Source organism: Ixodes scapularis, unplaced genomic scaffold, assembly GCF_016920785.2.
Source record: "Ixodes scapularis isolate PalLabHiFi unplaced genomic scaffold, ASM1692078v2 PGA_scaffold7__128_contigs__length_106722199, whole genome shotgun sequence".
Lineage (NCBI taxonomy): Eukaryota > Metazoa > Arthropoda > Arachnida > Ixodida > Ixodidae > Ixodes > Ixodes scapularis.
The window spans coordinates 10,871,867-10,879,949 of NW_024609882.1; the positions used below are offsets into that span (position 1 = coordinate 10,871,867).

General features: G+C 45.6%; 1 pseudogene; it reads right to left on the reverse strand.

Annotated features, from left to right (window-relative positions):
* Positions 1-810: 810 nt before the first annotated feature.
* Positions 811-4,187, reverse strand: LOC115313591 (annotated as a pseudogene).
* Positions 4,188-8,083: the final 3,896 nt, after the last annotated feature.

Genomic DNA, 8,083 nt, shown 5'->3' on the forward strand with positions numbered 1-8,083 from the left:
TATATCTAAATATACAACGGCAATTTTATGGAGAGCTGTGTTGAGACGTTGAGTTAGGACAGAAACAGCTGAATCTATCTGGTCTATATCCGTGCTGATTGTGGCAAAACATTGAGTATTTAGTTACGAAGTCCTTTATGCGTTTGCATATTTTTTTTTAAACTGTGTTGAATATACTTAAAACTGAAATTGTTTATAGCTGGACGGTGCAGAAGAATCTCTATCTTTAAAAATAGGTACTACTTTAGCTATCTTCAGCTCGTTGGGATATATTCCACTCTCTAACGTGTGACTAAACAGGTGTAAGAGATAAATACTTAAAATATCAATATTATTGTTTAATAATTTAATAGGAATTTTATCCAGTCCTGCGGCTCTACGTATTCTAAGGTTCCCAACTACTGATATTATTTCATTAATTTCAATTTCTTGCCTTACAAAGTTATTTGTAATCGGTGTCAATGAATGCTGAGGATGAGGAATGTACGACAACTGAGCTGCTAGGAGAAGCCCTATATTAGTAAAATAATCAATAAACATCTCTACCGTCTTCTGTTCGATTAAGTCAGGTAATACATGCTCATTTGCACAAAGGCCAATAGCATCGTTGACTACGTCCCAAATTATTGTAGTATTTCCATCCACTTGCCTAATCATTTTAGTTGAGTAACATTCTTTCTTTCTTTTCTCTCAACATTAAAAATTTATTTGTTTCTGAATTGTTTAAATTGGCTTAAATAGTAATTATTATTTTTTGTATTGTGTCTATTTATGATACCATTTATCTTTTTCCTTTAGTACCCCTACAATTTAGTTCGTCATCCAAGGGCAGACCGGTACATTGTATTCTTTAGACTTTTTTTTTCAGCACTCAACGTTATCGCGCTTTTGAGACTAGTAATTAAGTTTGAGTATTCAATGTAAACGTTTTCATGATAAGTGGAGTATATACCTAGTCGTTCTAATACCTTGCAAAGCTGCGCATAATCTATTTTAGTGTTTTGTTCAGGACGACAAGATTTTTTTTTTTTTTTATGAATCTCTTTTTTGTAAAACAAGGGACAAGTGGTCAGCTATCAACCTTGGGTAAACACCAGCATAGACATCCGTATCAGTATTGCAAAGAGCATGATCAATTAATGTACTGGAGGTGTTAGTAATGCGAGTAGGTTCAGTAATGAAGTTGCGTAAGTTGAATGATACTAAAAGCAGCATAGAGCTATTATGCATATCACTAGCCAGATCAGTATTAAAGTCTCCAACAACTACAACGCGGTCATTCTGTCCATTAGACAATGCCGTAAATACTTACTCCAATTTTACAAGAAAGAAGTTTACTATAGTCTTGTGCGAATAGGGAATTTTGAGTTCGAAGCGAATTCGAAGCGAATAGTGATTTTGGCCGAATATTTTCGATTCGAATATCGAATAGTTTTTCCACGCCTTTCACTACCATTGAATAATGCTTAGACGAAAACCCAGCTAAACCTGTAAAGGTTATTCCACTTTTTCATTCACAAGCTAAGCTTAATCTATCTATATTTATGAACTGTGATCTCAGAAAGTCTGCTGTCTTGGGATCGCAAGTAAACAACGGATTTGACATACCAATTAAGTGAATTTACAAATCTTGATATATAAAATATTATTTCTTTAATTCCAAGTTAAAAAAGAATGAGTCGCGCATGATGAATACAGGTTGTAAAAGCATCTCTGCCTAACATAGTATACTCTTCCATAAAAGTTTAATTTTGAAACTTTTACTACAATATAAATATACAGATTCACAAAGTTTCCATTTATTTTCAAATGCAGTCGGCGCGGGTGCACCATTTCGCTTAGAATGTATGCTTTTCTTCCGAGCACGCAATGGACTTCTTCCAAAACCGACGCGCCCCATCGCGGCGAACTACCACGCAGTGCACTCTCGGAACTAGTTGGCCGCTCAGTTTCGGTTTCGACTGAGCAGCTTCATCTCATGCTATCACGCCGCGACCGAAGGCGCTGCTTGCGTTTTCGATTATCTGACTTTTCATGAACGTACAATACACTCATTCTCGAGCGATACAAAACGAAGACCGGGGCACTTTTCTTGGTTCCCGAAACACCGGATATTATGAGTGCGTATGCAACCGTAGTAAGACGTGGCTTAGTCACCTCACCCCACGAGTGCATCTTTCAGTTCAATTTCAATAATCCCGTCTAGTACCAGTGAACAACTGAAATTTGTCCATCTGGAGCCTTTCACCTATTTTGATTGCCAAACGTCCGCTTCTTGTTACTTCATTGGGCAAAAAGCAAGCCGCATTCTCACAGGAGTATCAAAGTTGAGCCCAGCGTTGACGCATGAACTTTTAAGGAAACGCAATAAATTCGACCTCTCTACTGCACAAAAGTTACTATGATGTCTTCCTCGTGTCATCATATATCTCCCACTCAAATTTTATGCTGATAGAAGATTAAGTTTTCGCAAACGCTGAGATCGGCGAGCTACGACGGAGGCCCTAACAAGCGTCCCCTACTCCTCGCTAAGCCTTTTTGGACGAGCTTTTACTTACGCCCAAGATCTGTGCCTGAACGGTGTGTCTGAAATTATCTCGACGTACTCAGGCAGGAAGAAAGCAAACACATAACAAATATTATGGCCATTAGCAACTTTCAAACGCGCTTTGAATAATTTCGTTCGTTTGGCGCACCGCATAGAGGTTCATGCCCGTCCGGCGCACTCCCGGCGAACGGTGCGACATTCTTCACAAAAGTGCTCGACTTTTGCCTTCTAAAAATGGTCTGTATGTGCGAATGTGCCTATATGATTGCAGGATAACTTTATGCGCACACGCCATGTTGAACATTAGAGGAATGCCAAGCGGGTGGGGACCTCACTTCGTGCAGTGCTGCAGGTCAGTACAGATAAGAGTTAAGAAGTGTGTTAAAACTGAGCTTTTCAATGGCGCCTCTGAGTTTTACCTCGCGTACTCAGGCGTATTAAGAAAAACAGTAATTGCAAAAAGTGATATTTCATCTATGGACGCACGCAACAAACAAACTTTCTGATCAGCAACACTAAAGTAAAGGCCCAAGCTCGATGCATGCATACTTATTGGTTGCTACAGCTTGTTGATTCGTACACAAGCAAGCTCCCCGAGCTTCGCAGCGTCGAGAATCCCAGCACTGGCTCGTCCACATACCTCGATTGGAACGCTAACAGAAAGGCTCAAGTACAAAAATACAACAAGCATGAGTTAAGACAAGCTATACGTCTCGGGCTTGTCTAAGCTTCGAGGTCTGGTCATTTAGGTTAGTTTAGAGACCACAAATGACGCTCTCGGGACCAGAAAACATGAGATAATGGCCGTTAATAGCCCACGCTCTGTGTATAATCTCTTGTCGACGCGTCGATCGAAACCGAAACCGTGCCACCCTCCTCCCTGGCTGGCCAACTAGTTCCCAGAGTGCAACGCGCGCCGTGTTGCATGTAGGGCTTTATGGAAGTAGTCTATTAAGATATTGTTTATCGCGGCGGGTTACCCCGTTAAGTGCGCTTCTTACCGAGCACAGATGCAATGCGGAGAAGCAACACCCGCAAAGCTCACTTTCACCGGTTTTGCTTCTCCGCAGCGCAATGGTGCTTGGTAAGAAGCGCACTCAACGTTGTCAACCCGCCGTAATCAACACTTCGAAAAACGCGAATAGTGCAGTTCGTTTCGAAGCGAATATCGAATAGTGTATTATTTGCAACTACTATTCAAAATTTCGAATATTCGCACAACCCTAGTTTACTAACAAGCTTGGAGGTCGCTAGACTACACCGACTATTACGCCACAATCAAGCTTTATAAAAAGTGCTTCGGTGACATCATCACTCATAGTGGCAGGCGATAAAACCTGGAAAACAATATTTTCTTTTGCAAAAAACGAGACGCCTCCAGGGGCCCTAATCTGGACACTTGGCGGAAAAGTCGGCGAGAAATTCGGCGGCTATGATTGGCCGGCGCCAAGGGCAAGTGTGGCGTTGGCCAATCGGGGCCGCCAGATTTCTCGCCGTCCTTTCGGCCAAGCGTCCAGCTTAGGGCCCCAGCTTTCCTGTGTGTATCAAGTGGAAAAGATGATAAATAGTGGCCGTGCATAACAATGGTTTCATTGTTTTTTAACCAAGTTTCACTCACTGCAATTTCATCAAAACGCATCCATCAATTCGGCGTTTTACGCTACAAAAAAAAAAAATAAGCTTGGCGGTTTATAGACTCTATTTCATCTTATGTTGTACCGCAGGAAATGCTGTAAGCGCGAGCTCCTTGCTCTGGGGCACATCTCGGCGGCACAAGCTCTCGTGCACCAAGGGCAGCTGCCAACGCTATGAGCTCGCGCTTCTAGCCTTCGCTGCGGTACAACAGAAGGTGAAACGGGCCATAATCAAATGCAAGCATGGCTCCTCGCTGGTACTTCATGCATGCAAGCATGTGCAGCGTGTGCGTGAACGTAGCTTTGGGAAGCTTGTAATTGCACGCTCTTGCCCGCACAAGCAGAGACATGGCGCTGGCCAGATGCCCCGCTTGCAATCGTCTATTAGCGGCGAGATGTTTCGGTGGCGCCCTCGTTCGGTTACCTTTCGTGACGTCATTACCTTGTGAACAACAAGTTTGGTGGTGTTTGTAATCAGAATTCTGGAAGCCTGAAATCATATCGATCTCAAAGCAACATGGTCAACACCGTCAAAATTGAAGTTCTTACATTCCTCTTATTTCCGTCGATGAGACATCCTTTGCTGACGTCATAGTCAGCATTCGGCCAATCGTGGCAGGACGACCACAGCGACGCTTTTGATCGCTCACGTCGCCAATTGGTGACGTAAGCGACCGAAAGCGTCGCTGCGGTCGGCCTTCCAGGATCGGCCGAATGCTGACTATGACGTCAGCAAAGGATTTCTCATCGACGGAAATAAGAGAAATGTATAAACTTCAATTCTGACGGTGTTGGCAGTGTTGGTTTCAGAGTTCAATGATTTCAAGCTTCCGCCATGCTTATTACAAACACCATCGAACTTGCTGTTCGCGAGCTAATGACGTCACGAAAGGGAACCATACGAGGGCGCCACCGCAGCATCTCGCCTCTAATTGGCGGCGGGATGTTTTGATGGCGCCCTCCTATGACTGCCTCCCCTGACGTCATTACCTTGAGACCAGCAAGTTGGTGGTGTTTGCAATGGGCATGGTAAAAGCATGAAATCATTGCGCTCTGAAATAAAAAAACGTTCAACAGCGTCAAAATTGAAGCTCTTATATTACCCTTAATCCCGTCGGTGGGAAATCCTTTACTGACGTCATAGTCAGCATTCAGCCAATCATGGCAGGCCGATCACTGCGACGCTTTCGATCGCTCACGTCGCCAGTAGTCATTGACAAAATGATAACTGCAGGGCGAGCCTTTCGAACGCCCGACCGACCGACCCCCTGCAAACGCTCCGTGCCTTCCGCCGTGCTTCGGTCCCGCCCGCGTTCGAAGAGCACGGGACGCCGAAGCGCTGCTGAAGGTAGGAGGCAGGTACTGAAGGTGGGACAGCTGAAGCTCCTTCCTGACGTTCTCACATTGTCAGTGACTGTAGAAATGCCCAGAATAAAAGAAATACTCTAAACATAAAGGGAAGAGATGAAATGGTTCTTGGACAGCGTCACTTTTGGCGTTGCTTATCCTAACATTGTGTAGCATACCTCGGCAAACCTCACTCATGAGGGCCCTCACTCACCCTCACTCACCCTCATCTTCACAGGCGAGGTGAGGGTGAGTGAGTTTCTGAACCAGGAAAATTCATGAGTGTGAGGGTGAGTGAGGGCCATGAGGGCTGTGAGGGCGGTGAAGGCCGTGAGGGCTGTGAGGGCGGTGAGGGCCGTGAGGGCCGTGAGGGTCGTGAGGGCCGTGAGGGCCGTGAGGGCGGTGAGGGGTATGAGGGCCATGAGTGCGTGAGGGGCGTGAGGGGTATGAGGACCGGAAGGGCGGTGATTGGCGTGAGGGCGGTGAGTGGCGTGAGGGTGGTGAGGGCGGTGAGGACCGTGAGGGCGGTGAGGGCGGTGAGGGCCGTGAAGGCCGGGAAGGCCGTGAGTGCGTGAGGCCCCCTTCAGATCGAGCATCTAGCTTTCTCAGCAATTTTGGTGTTAATGGCGGGTTGTTCTCTAGCTTTCCCTAGATCGACACGAATTGCTGAGATCGGGTCCGGCTCGAAATAAGCAAGCAACTCGGAGAAATTTGACTACGTTTGAAGCGGCTGCATCCAATCAGGGACGCAAAATTTTCACGCGATACCTCGTGCCGGTGATGATGACACCGAAAGACTTGGTTCTGGTTTGAAATCGATCGTTTTTTGGAAATAAACTGTTTCAGAAAGGTGCATTAGTATTCTTAACGAGGTTTAAATGCATAAAAACACGTCTATAACGCGTAATTGTGTCTAAATAGTGAGGGCCGTGAGGGCGGTGAGGGCCGTGAGGGCGATGAGGACGGTGAGTGGCGTGAGGGCTATGAGTGCGTGAGTGCTGTGAGGGCGGTGAGGGCCGTGAGGGCGGTGAGGGCTGTAAGGGCCGTGAGGGCCGTGAGGGCGGTGAGTGGCGTGAGGGCGGTGAGTGGCGTGAGGGCCTTGAGTGAGTGAGGGGCGTGAGGGCCGTGAGGACGGTGAGTGCGTGAGGGCCGTGAGGTTCAGTGAGGGTGAGTGAAGGGCTGAAGGTGAGTGTGACTGTGAGGGTGAGGGTGAGTGAGGGGTTGAAGGTGAGTGTGACTGTGAGGGTGAGGGTGAGTGAGGGGCTGAAGGTGAGTGTAGCTGTGAGGGTGAGGGTGAGTGAGGGGCTTGGGTCAGTGTGGCTGTGAGGGTGAGGGTGAGTGAGAACGACCTAAAATGCCGACCTCTGTTGTGTACTATCATAAGTCCTGTGCGAATTTGGTCTACAAGACCTTTTTGAGGGCAGCATCAGAACATCAACTCTGCTGAACAATGAGAATACTACGCTTCCTTTTCATCATACCGCTGTCACCCGTTTCAAAAATAGACGTTCCAAATACGCACATGCGTCTTTCGTAGAAATAAACAAATAAACGGCATCCCGCGATTGAAGAAAAATGTAGACATTATCCATATGTTGAAGCGCAACTCGCCAACAGAAACAATTTAACTAAAAATAGACTTTTACAACTTTAACCCCCCCTTTAGGTTTTGAATTCCAAGTTGTATCTTACGAACTATTTGACTCAGTCAAAAATTGAATAAGACGTATATTCCGTAGCAGAAAGAAAAATATTCAGAGGCAAAATCAGCGTTTTTTATTGTTTTTTTTTCTTCTAATGGGATATATTAACGAGAGCTTCAAAAAAGGTACCTTAGTTCGATCAAAAATAAATATAGTACTCGTATATAAGATCATTAACAAAACTAATGTTATAATTTTTAATTACCTTTGGCGCTACTCGTAATCAGTGTTGACGTTAACGCGTTACAGGTAACGGCTTTACCGGTAGCAAGTTACTTTTTTCGAGTTACATTTTCAAAGCAGTAACGGGTAACGTAGTTACGTTACCAGTTACGTTTTTCTAAAACTTGAAAAAAAAATGTGCACTTACATCTTTGTTTTGTTTTTCTATACTTCTTTTTACCTTAAAGACCGGCGTCCAGTTCGCGCTTTCCACTTTTGCCACCCTTCCTCCTCTCCCTCCTTCTACCCTGTCCGCCGTTGCCTGTTATGTCCTCCCCATGGTGAGGAGGATCTTTTGCCTTGCAGAATCTCGAGTCTGGTCGTCGGCCTTTAACCAGACGCGGCCAACGCTACGAGCTGATGGGATCAATCATAGATACCTTTGAGCGAGAAGAGCAAAGAGTACACTACGTTTATCACACCGTTTGGACGATTTTATTTTAACAGATTGCCCTTTGGCGTCTCGTCGGCCCTGGAGCATTTCCAAAGGCGCATGGGGCAAGTCCTGTCTGGAATGGAAGGGGTCGTCTGCCACATGGACGACGTGCTTATCTGGGGAGCCACACAAGCGCAGCATGACGAACGGCTTCGGGCTGTGCTAAAACGCGTCCAGACAGCTGGAATCACTC